The sequence below is a fragment of the Musa acuminata genome, chromosome BXJ1-11 (genome assembly GCF_036884655.1).
Source record: "Musa acuminata AAA Group cultivar baxijiao chromosome BXJ1-11, Cavendish_Baxijiao_AAA, whole genome shotgun sequence".
NCBI classification, from domain to species: domain Eukaryota; kingdom Viridiplantae; phylum Streptophyta; class Magnoliopsida; order Zingiberales; family Musaceae; genus Musa; species Musa acuminata.
In genome coordinates, this window is record NC_088337.1 from 17,355,957 (window position 1) to 17,377,495 (window position 21,539).

Genomic DNA, 21,539 nt, shown 5'->3' on the forward strand with positions numbered 1-21,539 from the left:
AACTCCTTCTAACTCAATGAATTATTATCTCTGTAATAATTCACTCGACTCATCGACTACGGACGTACTAGGCCACTACGCTGTAGTCCCCAGACGATACAGGGGAATCCAATCCATTGGATCTGTTTGTCCTTAATTACCATATACCTATAGTCCCTCATCCATCTAATATCCTAGAGACCGTATATCGAGTATGGTGCTGTCAGACCCATACAATTTCTACTCGAGTCTCGCTCTAATCGGATTCTCCCGGAGAACTCTTTCTCTCTCAACCCGAATGACCCTAGCTAGGGATTTGTCTGAGCAAGAACACATGGGATATTCCTCTCATGACACCGAGAGTGGATGATCCTCTATTGACACTCAATAGCCCTCGTAAGGTCGACTACCACTCCCAATGACCAGCTGTACTAAATCTGGGACAGCCAAACCTATAAGTCTGGTATCAAAGAGTGGAGCACTCATACAGGACATCCTTGGTGTCTCAAGTCTAAGGACCAGATATACCACTAGGACTACGGAATCGCTGTCTGACAATAAGGCATCATCAACCATCCAACATTTCGTAAGCGGATCAATCAGTGAACTCATTCTCCAATGAGCACTTGTACTATATCCCTAGTGTCCCTACACGAGCAGCTATGAGACTAGCTGCATCCATTATATGGACGGGTATACAACACAACAGTCTGTCCGGTTATCATGATGTCCCTCTCGAGTAACCTATGACCGAGATTATTTAGGATATGTGTTTAAAGGTGAATCGATCTCATTTTCATGATCTCATCACGATCCGATTCCCATTGCACAAATCCAAGGACATCACAATATATATGTGCATATATGCAATAGTTATAAAGTGATATATGCCAAAACATAATAAGCAAAAAGATTCTGTATCAAGTCACACGTGTCATCACTCACGTGATTGGCTTGCTGGGCATTGTTAGGACTCTAGCTTGGAGAGTCCTAATTGAGAGGGACATTCATGTAAAACTGTTAGGACTCTAGCTAAGAGAGTCCTAATTGAGAGGGACATTCTATTAGGACTCTAGCTAGGAGAGTCCTAATTGAGAGGGGCATTCATGTAGGAGGTTTTTTCTTAGAGAAGAATTAGGAGTTGTAAGGGAATAGGAGTCTTGAGTAGGAGTCCTATTAGGAGTTGGTTAGAAGTAAGAGTCTTAAGTAGGAGTCCTATTAGGAGTTAGGGTTTAGAAGCCCTATAAATAGCCATGTATTCCTTATCTTTTCATAAGCAATAGATGAATCTTTTCTGTAGCCTTTGAGCAGCAACTTGGAGGGAGGAACCCCTATAGAGTTCCAAGGAGGCCGATCCCCTAAAGAGATCAACCCCAAGTTTAGAATCTGCAAGGGTTCTATCACCTGGTATCAAAGCAACATTCTTGGCGTCTCGCTGCCCTTCCAAAGCCATCCATCAACCCTCCACAATCGCTCAAAGCAATTCCCACAATTGCTTAAAAGATCGTCGCCAAATACCACCGTCATCTCCACCACCGCAGATCATCCTTTGATCTCCCCGTGAATTGCAACAGGTTCTGGTTTCCTACCTTACTACTGTTGCAATTTAGTTATCCTTATTCGAAAATCCAAAAAAAAAAATTGTTCCTATATTGCTGCATAAACTTTCATCACAAAGTTTTCATCTCTACGACGAAAGATACATTGCAGAATTCCAGCCGCATAGCACCATCTGTTTGATCTTGCTACTGTGCTTTTTCTATCCAAATTTCTACGAAATTTTTATGACATCTTTGACACTTCCTAACAGTGGATTTTCCTTTAGTTTCATCAAAAAATTCTCAATATAAACTACTGATCTTTTATGTCCAATCTGCTGCACTTGAATTGCAGAATTCAAGCCGCATAGCACCATCTGTTTGATCTTGCTACTGTGCTTTTTCTATCCAAATTTCTACGAAATTTTTATGACATCTTTGACACTTCCTAACAGTAGATTTCCCTTTGGTTTCATTGAAAAATTCTCAATATAAACTACTGATCTTTTATGTCCAATCTTCTGCACTTGAAAATCTATGCTGCAGAAAATTTCAGCTGCATATTGTTGCCTTAACCCATCTATTTGCAATCTTTTTTAAATAAAATTTCTTATACACTTTATAGATCATTTTGGCTTCCATCTAAGATTGATTTATAAAGAAATTCATCTCAAAAAATGATTTTGTATTGCTGCAAATTTTCGTCGTTACCCGCTGAAATTTCTCGACGAGAATTCTGCAAGCGCAACTTGCACCAATTTCCTTGCTATTATACTGCCGAAATTTTCTTGATTAAATTAGATATCCTTGCTGTCATATAAACTGTGATTTTGCTATCAATTCCCTCCTCAATTCTCTCAAGTTTATGGTGGAAATTACGTCAAGAAACTGTTGTTTCTTCGACGACAATTCTACTCTTACAAGACAGCACATACTTGCTGCAACTTCCACGGATTTCTGTCAAACCTTTGCTACCATCTATCACAGATCCAAAACTTTCATCCACAGCCCTAAAACTCTACCAAACCACACCCTCAAACTGCACCCAAAACAGCCACAAAACAAGCCTAAACCGCAGCCTACATCCACCATTCCACCAACCCTTTCGACCATCACTTCTCTCAACCTATACATGCCTTTAACCCAACAGCAAAAGAGAGATCTTAACATCATATATTTGGGGCCATATACTATGGCATCTAAGGAGGCAATCAATGCTAAATTCAAAGCCTTGGAGGCGCGAATGGAGGATAAGATTCGGACGCTCTTTACCGAACTCAGATTGGGCCGACCACTAAGCCCGAAGAAATCATATCAAGGAGAGAGCTTTGCCCAATCACACCAAGCCCGAAGAGATGACTTCCAAGGGAAGGGAGGCTCTATGACTGACCCCAACTATCCATGTATGAGAGTGGACTTCCCTAGATGGGAAGAAGGAGACCCGATTGGTTGGATCTCGCGCGCGGAGCGATATTTTCGGTACCACAAAATCGCGGATGTATCTATGGTGAAAATTGCAGCTATACATCTTGAAGGGGATGATATATAGTGGTTTGACTAGTTTGAACATACTTATGGAGTCCTTTCATGGCGACAATTCAAAGAAGGACTGCTGATTCGCTTCGGACCAACCGATTACGAGAATATTGACGAACAACTAGCAAAGATCCGACAAACCTCCACCATTCAGGAGTACCAAACCAGGTTTGAAAGGTTATCTAATCAAACTCATGATTGGTCTCAAAAACAGCTATTGAGGACCTTCATTGAGGGCTTGAAGCCGGAGATCCGAGGAGAAGTTAAAGCGCGACAATCGTATACGCTTATGGCAGCCATCTCTTTCGCACGACATCAAGAGGAGCAATTGAACCATGAAGCTCGGAGGACTAGGGTCGCTCCTCAACCAGTAATATTGAAGCCCTCAGCCCCCCCTACTGTTGACCAAGTCCCTACACCAAAGAGGTTAACAAGAGAAGAGTTTCGGGAGCGATATGCGAAGGGGTTATGTTGGCATTGTGACGAGCCGTGGAGCCGTGAGCATCGCTGTAGTAAAGGAGGACTTCTTATGATTGAACCGATAGAAGAAGAGGTCATTGTACATTCAGACGAGAGCCTTGAACATGAAGAAAAAGATGCAGAAGAAGAGCCACAACCGACCGAAGTTATGGTACAAACACTAGCTGGCTACTTAAACCCGCAAACGATGAAAGTTGGAGGCCTTCTCAAACAACAACCGATCATTGTTCTCATCGAGACGGGCAGCACTAATAACTTCCTAAACAGTAAGGTTGCTGTCCATATGAACTTATCTATTGAGAATTACAGCAGGTTTGTCGTTAAGGTCGCCAACGGACGGATTTTGAAGTGTGATCATAGGTGCCCGCAGGTGAAACTGTTGCTACAGGACCAAGAGATAATTGCAGATTTCTTCCTCCTCCCTCTTGATGATCATGAGGCCATACTCAGAATTAAATGGTTGATGACATTAGGTGATATTTCTTGGAATTTTATGCAACTATTTATAAAATTTTACAGTAACGAGAAACAGGTGATACTGCATGGGAAACGTGAGAGCGACGTAACGATGATTTGCACACAACAAATGGAGAAGGTTTTGCATAAAGCATGCAAGGGCTTTTTGGTACAACTTGAGCAGCAAATTAAAGGAGAGCCAATAGAATTTGAAGATCCAAACCTATTTCCTTTGCTTGCTGAATTTTCAGATATATTTGACGAGCCGCACAACCTACCTCTTACTCGTCGGCATGATCATTGTATAATAATTTTTCCAGTCAAATCTTCAGTAAATACTCAGCCATATCAGTATCCACATCTCCAGAATGATGAAATAGAAAGGATTTTAAAAGAGATGCTTGAAACAGGAGTTATTCGGCCAAGTTGCAACCTCTACTTTTCACCGATGCTACTTGTACATAAGAAGGACGGAACATGGCGAATATGCGTTGATTACCGAACTCTCAATGGCATAACCATCAAGAACAAATACCTTATTCCAATAGCAGATGAATTGCTAGATGAAAGGGAGCACAAATCTTCACAAAGCTGGACCTTCGATCCGGGTATTATCAAATACGAGTGTACGAAGGAGTCATACCGAAAACCGCCTTTCGAACACACAACGGCCACTATGAATTTTTACTTTCTTCAACAAAAGGTGGGATATCTTGGGCATATCATATCAAAAGAAGGTGTGATGGTGGACCCCTTCAAAATTAAAGTAATGCAAAACTGGCCGACCCCGAGAAACATAAAATTGCTACATGGCTTTCTGGGTTTAACAGGCTACTACCGCAAGTTCGTGAAAAACTATGGAAAGATCAGTGCACCACTTACATCCTTACTGGAAAAAGATGTCTTTCAATGGTTGGACAGAGCCTCCACTACCTTCGACAAACTTAAGGCAGCCATGACGACGAGCCGGTGCTAACACTACCAAATTTCAACCGACACTTCATTATTGAGGCCGACACATCTGGAGTCAGAATTGGAGCCATTCTCATGCAAGATGGTCGACCACTCGCATACACTAGCAAGGCATTATCTCCCTCCTATCAAAATAAGTCAACATATGATAAGGAGATGCTCGCCATTGTGCGCGCAGCAACGAGGTGGAGATTGTACTTGATCAGGCGATACTTTCAAATCAAGACCGACCATAAAAGCCTAAATATCTCTTGGAGTAGAAGATATCTTCCCCCGAGCAGAAAAAATGGGTAACAAAACTTCTTAGATTTGATTATGAAATAACTTACAAAATGTGGAAAGAGAATATTGTTGTAGATGCGCTTTCGCAGCTACTTGAGCAAGCTGAATTTTCGGTCGTTTTACTTCCAACCAGCGACTTCCTTGAGGATATTAAGATGGAATGGCAGAAAGATTCGGAGACTAGTAAGAAAAAAAAAATTGGAGGAAGCACCAAGCTCCGTGGCTCATTACAATCGGGACTCAAAAGAATTATGCTATAAGGGACGCATTGTGCTTGTGACAAATTCTACTTGTATCTTCAAGAGCAGATTTTGGACAAAGTTATTCCATATGCAGGGTACTAAATTGAAAAAGAGTACGACATATCACCCACAAACCAACAGCCAGACAGAAGTTTTAAATACGTGCTTGGAGACAGCCTAATGCCATCTACCAAATATGACTACCCAAAGAGAACTCCAGACCCAGGCAAGTGCCATTATTGATCGACGGATCATGACTCGACGACGACGACCCCCCACTAATGAAGTGCTAATACAGTGGGCGAACCTACCAAAAGAAGATGCCACTTGGGAGAACTATGACGACATGAAGATCAAATTTCCAAAATTCATGAATCATCAGCCTAGAGGACAAGGCTGATTTGAAGAGGGCATCTGTTAGGACTCTAGCTTGAAGAGTCCTAATTGAGAGGGATATTCATGTAAAACTGTTAAGACTCTAGCTAAGAGAGTCCTAATTGAGAGGGACATTCTATTAGGACTCTAGCTAGGAGAGTCCTAATTGAGAGGGACATTCATACAGGAGGTTTTTTGTTAGAGAAGAATTAGGAGTTGTAAGGGAATAGGAGTCTTGAGTAGGAGTCCTATTAGGAGTTGGTTGAAGTAAGAGTCTTAAGTAGGAGTCTTATTAGGAGTTAGGGTTTAGAAGCCCTATAAATAGCCATGTATTCCTTCTCTTTTCATAAGCAATAGATGAATCTTTTCTGCAGTCTTTGAGCAGCAACTTGGAGGGAGGAACCCCTATAGAGTTCCAAGGAGGCCGATCCCCTAAAGAGATCAACCCCAAGTTTAGAATCTGCAAGGGTTCTATCAGGCACTTATGACAAGCATTATAGTCCCTCATCCATGTAATATCCCAGAGATCGTATACCAGGTATGGTGCTTTCAGACCCATACGATTTCTACTTGAGTCTTGCTCTAATCGAATTCTCCCGGAGAACTCTTTCTCTCTCAATCCGAATAACCTTGGCCAAGGATTTGTCTGAGCAAGAACACATGGGATATTTCTTTCATGACCCTGATGTTAGGATCAAGAGCACTAAGAATCACAAAAAGATGTCCAGATTTCGAGTGTTAGTTGCTACCTTTCAGTGCTGAATGGGTGGGGTATTTATAGGCCCCAACCCAGTTCAAATTTGGAGCTCGAAACTGTCAATTCCCGGAATTCCGGGATCAAGCGGTTGCACCTCCTAACTAGGGCGGTTGCACCGCCTGGCAGAGCTCGAAGACTGAGCCTCTAGGCGGTGCCACCTTTGTCAGGGGCGGTTGCACCTCTCTGCCAGAGCTCGAAGACCGAGCTCAGGCGGTTGCACCTCCTGACTGGGGCGGTTGCACCGCCTGCCAGAGCTCGAAGACCGAGCTCAGGCGGTGCTACCTCCTATCAGGAGAGGTTGCACCGCCCAGTCTCGCTTGGAGACTGAGCCCAGGCAGTTGCACCTCCTGGCTGGGGCGGTTGCACCGCCCAGTCTCCCTGGGAGACTGCCTCCTGGGCGGTGCTACCTCCTACCCTGGCGGTGCTACCTCCTAGCACTATTTCAGGTCCGAATGGGTTGATTCATTCGGCCCAATTTGGGTCTTTCAGGGGCCCGATTGCCCTAAGATTAAGTTAATGGGATCACCTCCCATTTCTAACTTAATCATTGTGCTAACTACGATTATTTCCTAAGATATTTACTGCAACTTGCTCCGGTACGTCAATCGCTTCTTCCGGCGAACTTCCGGCGAACTTCCGTCGATCATCCGATGAACCCTCGGTGATGCTCCTGCGGACTTCCGGCAAACTCCTGGACTTGCAACGATCCACTTGGCGAGTTCCGACGAGCTTCTTTAGCAAGCTCATGGACTTCTCGGATTTGTTCCCTCAGAACCTCCGACGACAGTCCGAACTTCCGTCGAACTCTCGAACTCCCAACGTGATTATTGTCTTGACTCCAGCGCAACTCCTATTGCATGTCTTTCTTCCATCGTAGTTAATCCTGCACACTTAAAACAAAAACTTCGATCGAGACAATTAATCCTAAGCAATTAACCAAGTTGTCCGGCATGTCATTGGTCCCTCGACGCTTCGTCCGATTCTTCGGTGCATCATCTTTTCCTACAGCCTATTGCCCAATAGGTCAGTTGACTCCGCAACTCCGATATCCTTGGCACAATACTCGCTCTTCTTGGCCCGATGCCCGAGTCCATGGCCCGAAGCCTTCTGTCGATACGTCGACCGATCCACCGGCCCGACGTCTAATCTTCTGACATGTTCCTTCGGCACAACATGATTTTCTTGCTTTAATTGTCTCATCCTGATCGAAGCATCCTGCGTCACTTAAAACGCAGATTAAATCATAAACATATATCAAGTAGTTTCATCATCAAAATACGAGATTCAACAATCTCCCCCTTTTTTATGATGACAACCACTTGATGATGGAGTTAAACTTAACTCCCGGAGTTTAAACAAACTCCCCCTATCAATATGCCATATTGATAGAACCTTGAATTCAAACTGAATTCGAGTTATTGCAATATTCATCATGAATACTTGCAACACGTCATCATGAACTTATGCATAACATGTCATGTCATCAACATACTTCTCCCCCTTTGTCATCAACAAAAAGGAGAAGTACCACAATCAACTGTTTGTGATATTGGTTCAACTCATTGCATGAAAAACATAATATCAAGTTTTATCATCATGCAGTTTTGAAGCCAGAAAATTTAGCAATGTGTTACATAATGCTTAGAACATTCAAGCTATCAAGTTTTAGATATACAGGTTTTACAGCATACAAGATAGCACTTTTAGAACATGCAAGCTAGCAATTTAGAGATGTTAAAGAAGACAACTCTTGCTTCATGAAATATGCAAGTTGCAAGCTAGCAAATTTTTGCTTCCTTTGCAATGTTTGAGCTTGCAATTTTGCTTCCATTGCAAGGTGTAAGTTTAGCATGTTTAATTTTCTTGAGATAGCAACTATTTGTTTCTCTTTATACTAAAAGCTAGCAAATTTTACGATATGCAAGTTTGACTACATACAAGCTAGCAAATGCAAGATAGCTTTCTTGTGTAAGCTTATGATTCTTGCTTCCTATTGCAATGTGCAAGTTGCAAGTTTTGCTTCTTGAGATAGGCAAGATAGCACTTTTGCAATTTTTGTTTGGCAAGCTTGTGATGTTCAAGATAACAAGCTCTTTCTTCTCTTTTGAGAAGTGTCATTTTTGCTTTCTTTGCAAAGTGCAAGCTAGCAAAATGCCAAACTAGCAAGAGATAATGTTTTACATGAGGCAAGCAAACAATTTGGCAAGTGTTACATTTGCATCTTCTCTTTAGATGTGCAAGAAGGTAAACAAGTTTTTACATTTTCTTGACATTTCAAGCTAGCAATTATCGGTGATGTTCAAGATAGCAATTTCTTCTCTTTTGAGAAGTGTAATTTTTTTTTACCTTTTTCTTGAATTGTGCTAGCAATCTATCTCCCCCTTTGTCATTATCAAAAAGAAGGGAAAAACCCTTTACATCAATTTCTAAATCATGACAAAGGTAAGTAATCATTCTTATTTGTGCATCATTATAGTTTCAATGCACAAATTCATTAACATTACATTTCACTTTTTGTTATGCACGATACCGAAAAATCAATCATCATCATGAGCATATCAAACATGATATTCAAGCATTCATGATATATCATTTTGGCAACATGATCATAGATATTCAAACGATGGTATCTAAATGTCAGAATTCATTACATCCTATTATGCATGATCATTAACTCCTCATTTGTATTTCATGCATTATTTCATTTCATCTCATAAGGAATATCAAGAAGAGTTATTGGATGATGAGATAAATATTTTATGAATACACGGAATTGTATCATATCATAAATGTTTCATGTATTCATATTATCACATGAAGCATATTATCATTTTTAAGATTCATAACATGAATAACGTTATTACTATTTCATCAAAATCAATTTCGAGATTCACACAATATCATAATCATTAATCTCGATAAGATGGGAAAAGCATTTTCTTTTTAAGTGATTCTTTTAACACATCATAAAAAACTCATTCATAATTCAAGTGATTTACAAGATATCATAAATGAATTTATCACTTGTATTTCATCAAAATCGAGAACTCTAGAGATAGAAAATGATTGAAGCATTTAACATGATTGAAGCATGATTCATATTTAAAGTGTATCTTATGTCGTAAATACGAATCAAGCATTTGTCAAATCTGAAATTATCCTCAAAATTACATTCAATAAATTCATATATGACAAGCATAGATTTATTGAAAAATCAATAAGATAGAGGATTACATTTCAAGTGTTCATCAATTGTAGCATTTCATCACATGGTAAGATATCAATGCGTAAAATTGCGATACAAGTTCTTGATATCTTAACGCATGATGCAAACATGGCATAATGCAAATTTGGCAATCATAGCATCAATTCGTATAAGTATTGCAAATATGGCAATCATATCAATTCATATATCTCTTGCAAGCATGGGATAATCATAGCATAGTATTTATAGCATCAATTCATATATTTCTCCCCTTTTCATTTATGGCAAATGAAAATCGATAATCCATAATTATCAAGAATCATCATACATAATTTCAAAAATATATACTCATAACTTCAAATTAAACATGATTTAATATACTCAAAATCGAGAAATAACAATGGACATCAACATGACACACATTATTACTTCTTAACCATGATTTCATATTTTCAATCAAAATCATTTCGTTTGTTTATCATAAAATATGCAATATTATCATTTTCGAAATTACTAGCATGATCATAATATATATATATTTTTTAAAACATTAATTCTAAACTAAAAAAGAAAATACATCATGAAAGCATCAAGTAATTTCAAAATAAATTAGGGGGATTTCGATTACCTCATCATTGAAAGTGGTTAAGGCGTAGTTTACCACCTCGCCTTTGTTGATTTTCTCCTCGTCTTCGGAGGAGCTCGATTCATCCCACTTTGTGTTCTTCTTCTTTGGTCTCTTCCTTCGTTCAAGTTTATTATTTATTTTAGATTTTTATTTAATAAACTTATTAAGATTTAGTGTTCGAAGTTCAAGTTCATCATTGTCCTCATCACTTGAGTCATCGCTCAAGTGGTATTCATTTGTCCGGAGTTCCAAATCCTTCCTGTTCTTTGGAAGGTGATTTTGTTTATCTTGTGCATTGTGCATCATTTCATATGTCATCAATGAACCAATTAGTTCTTCAAGTGGTAAGTTGTTTAGGTTTTTATCTTCTTGTATTGTAGTTACTTTTGGATCTCACTTCTTAGAAAGAGAACGCAAAATCTTATTTACGAGTTCAAAATCCGAAAAACATTTTCCAAGAGCTCTTAAACTATTGACGACATGCGTGAAACGGGTGTACATGTCGCCTATAGTCTCGCTTGGTTGCATTCGAAAAAGCACAAAATCATGCAATAAAATGTTAACTTTCGAGTCTTTGACTCTACTAGTTCCCTCGTGCGTGATTTCAAGTGTTCGCCAAATGTCAAAAGCCGTTTCGCACGTAGAAATCCGATTGAACTCATTTTTGTCCAAAGCGCAAAATAAGGCATTCATAGCCTTTGCGTTTAAAGAAAAATACTTCTTCTCCAAATCCGACCATTTGTTCATCGATTTAGAGGGAAGTTGAAAACCGTTTTCAATGATATTCCATAAATCCAGATTCAAAGAAATCAAGAAAACTCTTATTCGAGTTTTCCAATAAGTGTAGTCCAATCCGTTAAACAACGGTGGACAAACAACCGATAAGCCCTCTTGAAGAGCCATTTCTCTCGGGTGTAAATCCGAAATGAGAAATACCCCGCTCTGATACCAATTGTTAGGATCAAGAGCACTAAGAATCACAGAAAGATGTCAAGATTTTGAGTGTTAGTTGCTACCTTTCAGTGCTGAAGGGTGAGGTATTTATAGGCCCCAACCCAGTTCAAATTTGGAGCTCAAAACTGTCAATTCCCGGAATTCTGGGATCAGACGGTTGCACCTCCTGACTGGGGTGGTTGCACCGCCTGGCAGAGCTCGAAGACTGAGCCTCTGGGCGGTGCCACCTCTGTCAAGGGCGGTTGCACCTCTCTGCCAGAGCTCGAAGACCGAGCTCAGGCGGTTGCACCTCCTGACTAGGGCGGTTGCACCGCCTGCTAGAGCTCGAAGACCGAGCTCAAGCAGTGCTACCTCCTGTTAGGAGAGGTTGCACCGCCCAGTCTCGCTTGGAGATTGAGCCCAAGCGGTTGCACCTCCTGGCTGGGGCGGTTGCACCGCCCAGTCTCCCTAGGAGACTGCCTCCTGGGCGGTGCTACCTCCTACCCTGGCGGTGCTGCCTCCTAGCACTATTTCAGGTCCGAATGGGTTGATTCATTCGGTCCAATTTGGGTCTTTCAAGGGCCTGATTGCCCCAAGATTAAGTTAATGGGATCACCTCCCATTTCTAACTTAATCATTGTGTTAACTACGATTATTTCCTAAGACATTTACTGCAACTTGCTCCGGTACGTCAATCGCTTCTTCTGGCGAGCTTCCGGCGAACTTCCGTCGATCATCCGATGAACCCTCGGTGATGCTCCTACGGACTTCCGGCAAACTCCTGGACTTGCGACGATCCACTTGGCGAGTTCCGACGAGCTTCTTTGGCAAGCTCATGGACTTCTCGGATTTGTTCCCTCAGAACCTCCGACGACAGTCCGAACTTCCGTCGAACTCTCGAACTCCCAACGTGATCATTATCTTGACTCCGGCGCAACTCCTGTTGCATGTCTTTCTTCCATCGTAGTTAATCCTACACACTTAAAACAAAAACTTCGATCGAGACAATTAATCCTAAGCAATTAACCAAGTTGTCCGGCATGTCATTGGTCCCTCGACGCTTCGTCCGATTCTTCGGCGCATCGTCCTTTCCTGCAGCCTATTGCCCAATCGGCTAGTTGACTCCGCAACTCCGATATCCTTGGCACAATACCCGCTCTTCTTGGCCCGATGCCCGAGTCCACGGCCTGAAGCCTTCTGCCGATACGTCGACCGATCCACCGGCCCGACGTCCAATCTTCTGACATGTTCCTTCGGCACAACATGATTTTCCTGCTTTAATTGTCTCATCCTGATCGAAGCATCTTGCGTCACTTAAAACGCAGATTAAATCATAAACATATATCAAGTAGTTTCATTATCAAAATACGAGATTCAACACCTGAGAGTGGATGATCCTCTATCGACACTCAATAGCTCTCGTAAGGTTGACTACCACTCTTGATGACCAGCTGTGTTAGATCTGGGACATCCAAACCTATAAGTCTAGTATCAAATAGTGGAGCACTCATACAGGACATCCTTAGTGTCTCAAGTCTAAGGACCAGATACACCACTAGGACTACGGAATCGCTATCTAACAATAAGGCATCATCAACCATTCAGCATTCCGTAAGCAAATCAATCAGTAAACTCATTCCCCAATGAGTACCTGTATTGTATCCATAGTATCCCCACACAACTAGCTATGAGACCAGTTGCATCCATAATATTAATGGGTATACAACACACTAATCTGTTCGGTTATCTCGATATCCCTCTTGAGTAACCTATGACCAGGATTATTTAGGATCTGCATTCAAAGGCGAATCCATCTCATTATCGTGATCTCAATACGATATGATTCCCATTGCACAAATCTAAGAACATTATAATATATATATATATACACATATGCAACAAGCAATATAAAGTGATAAATGTCATAATATAATAAGCAAAAAGACTGCGTGTCAAGTCACACATGTCATCACTCACGTGATTGGCTTACAAGGCACCTATGACTAGCAGCAAGAAATAAATATGCTAATTACGCAATATGTCGAAAGAGAGGATGATATGCCGAAGGATCGGACGAAGTGCCATAAGAACTAATGACATGCTAGACAACATATGATTCGTGCTTTGTAATAATTTGTCTAAATCGAATTAATTTAGAGTTCCAATTAATTAGGTCAACTCAATTAGGGGCCCATTGGGCCTAAGATGGGGCTATTTTGGGCTAAGAGAAAGGCTCATTCAATGACCCAAAAGTTGGGTCAGGCCATGGCACCACTAGTCCAAGCGGTGGAACCGTCGACGGCTTAGTCTCCAAGACACAATCTCCGAAACTATGTTAGGTGGTGGTACCGCGTAGTATTAGGTGATGATATCGCCTAGTGTCGGGCAGTGATACCACCCAGTGTTAGTGGTACCGCCTAGTGTCAGTGGTACAAGCGGTGGTACTGCCTAACATAGACGGTGGTACCGTCAATACCCGAAATCTCAAGGATTTGAATTTTGCCTCTAATTTTTAAAGTCATTTGGGGGTCTATAAATACCCCAATCTTTCCTACTTAAGAGAGCAAGAAAGTAGAACAAAACTTTGTAATTCTAGAGTTATAAACCCTTGTAAAGTGTAGAGCCCCTCATCCTAAAGTTTAGAGACTATTCTAAGGGAGAGTGTTTGGGAAACTTTGTAAAAAAGTAGTGTAAAGGTTCTCTCGTGAGTCTGTCAAAAGGAGAAAGGAGTTATAAGAGAGTAGTTGGTCTTCATCCATTAAAGGAAGATCATTAGTGGACGTCGGTAGTCTCAACGGAGGAGGAATCAAAAGTGGACGTAGGTTACGATGACCGAACCACTATAAAATTGGTATGTCTTTTCTTCTTTGTTATTTATTTACATCTTCATCACTCTCCTATGAACATCTTTAAGCTTAAACGTCTTTTCGATACGGTTTTATCATACAAATTTTTATGATCAACGTAGTTATAAGAAAAACACTAATTCACCCTCTCTCTCTCTCTTAGTACCGACTTGATCCTGAGGAAGCTTCTCCCAACTTTGATCTTTGTATAGTTAACAACTATATTTTTCACTTTGGATATCTCCGTATATATGGATCATAGTCATGTCTGATAAAGATATCAATGGTATTTTCCCCCAATAAAACACATTATAAAAAAAAATTACACTCATTTGCACGCGTAAATTACGTAGGAACTGCATCATTACACACTAATATAAATATCCTTCTTCCAATGGCATGCCAAACGACAGACAGTTCGGAGCTCGCAAAGTGTATTGATTTGTATCCAAAGCTTTTGTTGTCTGAGCATCGTCTGTGCTATCTCGAATTCATGCACCTGTATTTCCCATTATGAAGCAATCCAATTCACATTGCGTCCAGTTCAGCATTCCTACGTACACTGCTGCGGTGTGACTAAAACAAAAAGAAATCATGAAAGTTGGAAAGACTTAAAGAACTTGTCTCCATCAAATCCCAACACTCGATCGGTGTCCATGGCATATAATTTTTCCAACAAAGAAAAAAATTACTGATTGAGAGAAGATAAATATTCTCTCTTCAAATATAAACGGATTTAGAGTTCTTAGCAAGCTAGTTCTCAAACACCTCCCTCCCTAAAGTAGAAGACGACAGTGGGGGGCCTGGAATACCTCAATATGTTTGTGATCAGCGAGGAGAATCAATTTCTTCGATGTGAACCTGCTGAATCTACTCTTAAATGGTAGATTATAATCCTTTCAAAACAGTAGTAGTTTCACAATATATAGGAAAAGAGATATCTGCATCGCAAAATAATACAAGCAGCAGCAGTACTATGGCAACAAAAGCAATACCACCGTTCAAGTTGTGTTCCCAAGCTCCATCACGGTTAATTTTGACCCGGTCCATGCAATAAAACTTGCTCTGCCTACAAATGGAAAGGTTGCAGTCTTCGTCTACCTTGAAGAGTCCTTTGTGTTGTATGCATCCTTTAGAGCTAGGTTTGATGGCAGTCTTGAGTCCTTCTTCCTAACGAATGGGGCTTTGATCATGGCAGGAAGGCTTGCAGTAATGGACTGCCGTCCTACAGATGATCATAATGAGGTTGCTTTGCTGTGTAAACCCTGGAAGACTAGCCTCCATCTTTTCTTCTTGAATGTCAGGTAGGAAGAGCTTCTCCCTTCTTGCCATCATCTTCACTGCAATTTAATCCTTTGCTCTTCGCCAGGAATGTCTTCGGGCTTGATCAGCTGGGGCAGGAGATCTTACAGGTTGCAGTCCCTGCAGCACTGGCTTTGGCAGCTGATCCACTTGCTTCTCTCGTTGATACAGCTTTCATTGGCAGACTAGGTTTGCTCATTGATGTTCTTTTCCCTGTCCTCCTTTTGATTAATAGGATGAAGCATCGTTGGCTTGTAGATTGTGCTCGTCGGTTGGTGTTGTTCTCACAAGATTGATCGATGAGACCCTCTTTGACAATGGAGTTTCAAGATCATGTCTTAACTGCTTCTATATAGGTGTAGATGCTCGAAGAGTGGGATCTTGAGATGTCTTACATGATCATAAACAAAAACCAATGCTTCTTTCAATAATATACAATTTTTTCTTTCCCAATTTGTATTGATATATAGTTTGAAAAATATTGTCTCCAATGTTTTTTTGTCTTAAAATTTTTCTTCACATCCTTTTTAATCTTTGATTTGTCAATCAAATGCAGGTTCAGTGGAGATCGCAGCTGTAGAGGTTTCTATTGCCATTTTCAACCAAGTTTCAAAGATTTGTATCTACCCCCTTGTGAGTGTCACAACATCCTTTGCAGCAGAAGAGAATGCAATCATGAATGCAAGTGTTGAAGAAGTGAAAGGTGAAGATTTGGAAAATGCATGTGCTGCCAATGCTGAAACCAAAGAGCTTCCTCCTCGTGATGGTATCAATTTCTGATAATTTAGTACACCTTAATTATCTTTTGTGTTTACAATTTTTTTTCCATCTTCTATGATAAATAATCTTGATTTTTGTACTTTATCATTGACCACTTTCAGATCCTGAGAAGACAGGTCGAACAATTAGTACAAGATTCGGCAGCAAGCGTGAACACATTCCTTGAGTTTCATCGGCATTGATTGTTGGTGGAGTACTTGGCCTTCTTCAGGCTATCGGTCTCATCTTTGCTGCAAAATTGGTGTTAAGAATTATGGGTGTAAAATCTGTAAGTATATATAAGCTTGATTTACAGTAAGGTTTAATTTGTTGCAGATTCAATGTTTTGCTGCTTACACCAATTTGCAGATAGAATGATGAATGTATCTTAAATCAAACTACTTGAAAATACAATTTCCATGTTTTCAATCTGTAACATTTGCAGTGAACAGTGAAGTTGTTTGAACATGAGTGATTCATAAGGTATCATAAATTGCTCCTGAGCTTATAGTTTTCTTGAAACAGGGCTCTTCCATGCTTGCACCAGCATTGAGGTACTTGAAATTGAGATCTCATGGTGCACCAGCTGTTCTCCTGTCTTTAGCTATGCAAGGGGTTTTTCGAGGATTTAAGGACACTAAAACTCCTCTATATTCAACTGGTGAGCCAATCCTGCAATCTGCACAGCATAATCTTACACTTCTAAGTCAGCAAAACTTGAACACCATACAATGATTACTGCCTTAATATTGTGGACAGAGAGAGTGTAAGCTCTGAATCTAACAGAGCTGCACATTCATCTCATACTTGCTAAACAAACATGAGTTTTGATCACATAATTTGAATCCAGTTTACTCCTGTTCTTGGCATTGTACTGGCAGGAGATGTCACCAACATCATCTTGGATCCAATTCTAATGTTTGTTTTCCACATGGGTGTCGGTGGTGCAGCTATTGCTCATGTTATATCTCAGTGAGTTCTAAATTGCACTTTCTTTAGACCCTTTCTTGTTCTAAAGCATTCCAGTGTCTGCTCATGTGAACAAGCATGCTCATGTCTTTCTCCTTGTAGGTATCTTATAACACTGGCACTGCTATGTAGCTTAGTGCTGAAAGTAAATATCGTGCCACCAAGTTTGAAATCGCCGAAATTTAGCCGATTTCTTGGATGTGGTAAGTCCTTCCTAGAACATGCGATTTGGTGTCATTGATTGAAGCAATTCAAATTTTGCTTTCTTGTACTGAAGTTGCAATTAGATGAAGTGTGTATTTTGAATCCTCTGATCAAATAGGCCATTCTCTTACTTTTGGAGCTCAGGGGTTCTATTGTTGGCACGGGTAATAGCTGTAACATTCTGTGTCACACTAGCAGCATCATTGGCGGCACGTCATGGACCAACTTCTATGGGGGCTTTTCAGGTATCCTTGCAGATTTGGCTGGCGACATCTCTTCTTGCCGATGGACTAGCTGTTGCTGGTCAGGTAGGTATCCTCATAATTCTACATGCTAGTGGTTCAATCCTCATAAACTAGTATTGAATCGGCATCTTGTTTGATTTTTTGTTTCCCCTAAAGAATAATAGTTCAATCTTCATTAATTAGTATTGACTAGCAACTTGTTTGATAATTTTTTCTCTTAAATTGTTTTCAAATAATTCAACATTTTAGCTTATTTACTTTCAGAATCAACCAAATGTGATCTTTTGCAGGCAATACTTGCCACATCATTTGCTGAAGGAGATCATGCCAAGGTTGTTGCTGCTACAGCTAGGATATTGCAGGTGCCAAGAATCCTGATACAAGACTAAAACATTGTATCTCTTCAGTCATAATTCATAACAACTAAAATGCATATATTGCAGTTTAGCATTCTATTGGGGATGGGACTCACAATCTTGCTTGGAGTTGGAGTTCAATTTGGATCTGAAATATTCACCAAGGACATGAATGTGCAGAAACTAATCCACAAAACCCTCCCAGTTTGTGCAAAAAGAAAAACTAAATTATGCATCCGATTACAATTTTTATATAAATCTTTTAACTACATAAATAAAATCCAATATGTTCTATATTTTCTTCCACATCAAATCGGTAAAGAACAATTGCAATCGTCTTTGTGGCACAGTTTGTTGCTGGCACACAAACAATCAATTCCCTGGCCTTTTGTGTTTGATGGCATCAACTTTGGATCTTCAGATTATGCATACTCTGCATACTCCATGGCAAGTTTCTTTATTCACTCATCTTCTAGTGATGTAAATTCCCTTTTTTTCTAGCTTAATTCTTGGCTTATCTAAATTGTGATTTCACCTTGGTCAGCATTCCATGCCTTTTATACCTCCCATCATGGATTCACTGGAATCTGGATTGCACTAACAGTCTATATGAGCATGAGGACATATGCCAGTGTTTGGAGGTATGAAGAAAGTATTCACGATTATGTCATACAGTTATAATACAAATAGAAACTTCCATCTTCATCTCTCGTCCTTGCAAAAGAAAAAAAAAAAGACAATTTCATTTGCTTACTCAATTGGATGTTAGCCTAAGCCCTGATTATATGATACATATTTACCCTTATTCAACTGTACTTCTAGTCTCTCTCGTATTTCTTTTTGGCACAAGAAATCCTACCTTTGTGCACAGGCTGATCTAGTTTTATGCTTCTTACTCTCTCTAGGATGGCAGCTTCAAGGGGACCCTGGGCTTTCCCAAGGAAATGATTTATGGCCACCCTACCTTTACAAGATTTTCATTTTGTTTTCATTTTTTTTAAGACAATTGTTTCATGTGTGTGTGTGTGTATATATATATATATATATATATATATAATTAAAGGTTTTTAGGATCATGACCCTTTATGTATCTAAGATGAAGGGCTACACTAGTATTATTACAGGTTATGATCATCCTCACAACCATCTTAATGATAAGAACATCATAACCATGATCATTTCGTTCTCTATGAACTCGGCTATATTTCGTTCTCTACAAACTTTTTTATTATGTTCTTGTACCATATTTTGTCCCACAATATGTTCATGAACAATTTATCTTTGTATTTCTCTTGGATAATGACTCCATTGCATGTCATGACCTGACCCGATGGGAAGAGTGGTTCATTCATTTGATGAGTATAAGCCATTGGAATAAAAATGTTTGAGCTCATGTTAATGGTATATATCTAGTCTTTATAAACTAACTCAATTGGCCTCTAATATCTAAATCTGACATGTCAAATTTCACCTAATGAATTCTGTTGATGTTCTTTATTTAAGTTTTTGTTCCTTTTCATTTAGGATTTGCATTTCTCATCAAACTATAACTTCATCGATTAGACTTTATAAGATTTCTTAATTGAGATTTGAGTGCATCCTAATTTCCATTTAGTGTTGATTGCTCACCAAATCGAACAATGTGACTATTTAATTGGTGCACAAGTAGCTTCTACATATTGTGAAATCCAATTTAATTAGCTTTTTTTAAGATAAATATTTTTAAATTAAATTAATATAATCGAACTATGATATTATAATATGGCCGCTCATAACTTATAGTTTCATTTGAATGATTGGCCACAATATGTAATAATCAATGCTTATGCTTCCAACCAAACACCAACTTATGCCATCCATTATATTGATACCATACAATATGTTGGATTATTGAAATTAATATAATATCGAAAATTAAATTAATTGCTTCTTTGGAGAAAATCTTGTTTGCTTATATCCCAACTGCGTAGCTACTATTTGCTTGTTTTTGTTGAATCCATCATTGTGCTACTTCAAACACATTGTATCACAATATTATATCAAGGAAGGCAATTATTGTCGCAAAACAATCTTATCTGCAAAAACAAAAAATGATAGTCATAAGCAAGGTTTGTCGTACCGGACTGTACCGCCCGGTATGGGCGGTACGTACCGGTCCGATAGGCTAGCGGTACGCGGACCGCCCTGTACCGGTCCGCCCGTACCGAGCACTGTAGCAGTGCACTGGAGCACTGTAGCACTGCTACAGTGCTCGATACACCTGAGTGTACCGAGCGGTATACCGTACCGTACCGGTACCGAGCCCGGGTTGAAACGTCGGTACGGTACGGTACGGCGAACCTTGGTCATAAGCACCCATTTGAGATTGTAAATAACCATTACACTCTTCTCATATCCTATCACATAATGTGATGAAGATAATATCAAATAGTATTGTTTATTAAGTTGGAAAAAAAAAAATAAGATCATGGAATTCATGGGAAGTAACCTACCTAAGGACATTCAAGAAATAATTATTTGTTGATCTTTTTTATTATGATCTTCTTCGATTTTCTTGTTTAACCTTCAAGATCATCAGTATATATTGATAATTATAATATTTCTATTTAGTCTCGTATTAAAAGTGGACAAAATATTAAGATCAATTTATAGAGATTTGATTGTTCTATTAATTTTATTGAGCTTGAACCATTAACTCAAAATAGTTAAGCTTAAATTAATAATATGATACCTATCAGTTAGGTCTTCTTGCATCGGATGTCATAAAATGATAATGCCTAAATATTTTTAGTGCTTCCTTATAGTATTTATAGAATAATATCATAATTTTAGAATAATCAATCTTATATTGTGAATTTATATGGGGATATTATCTTTCCATACGTGCTGTTGACAACAACTACAATATGCCATTTCTAACCCGAGTTTTGATAGATTCGTTTATGGAGAGCAACTCATATTTAAATGTACACAAAAAATTAAAAAAAAATGTAAAACGGAATACATATAAAACTAGAACACTATGAAGATATCCATAAAATGACAACAAAGTGGATGATATTAAACCTAAATACTTAATAAAAATGGTATACGGTTATTTAGGTAAAAGATGTTTTATAAATGGATACTTGATAATAGAATGAAAATTAAATATATCCTTAAAATGATCGACATATACCGGTGCGGATTAGAGCCAACATATGAATTTTTTTTCTTTTAATAAGGGAAATATATAAATGCATGCTGTGTCCCATGGTTGTGTTCATGAACAAGTTGCATTTATATTTCTTTTGGAGTATTAAGATGGAGTGCGATATCTTAATTGCATGGGGAGTGTATAAGTTAATTGTTTATGCTATGTTATATAGTCTCCCACTTCCACTAGAGTTGTGTTTATGAATAGATGACCATTGTACTTCTCTTGGAGAGGGACATAATATCCTGTTGACTCGACCCAAGTATAGTAAATCTTGAA

General features: G+C 39.3%; 1 pseudogene; it reads left to right on the forward strand.

Moving 5' to 3' along the window:
• The first annotated feature begins 15,441 nt into the window (after positions 1 to 15,441).
• Positions 15,442 to 19,012, forward strand: LOC135596430 (protein DETOXIFICATION 42-like; annotated as a pseudogene).
• The last annotated feature ends 2,527 nt before the right edge of the window (positions 19,013 to 21,539 follow it).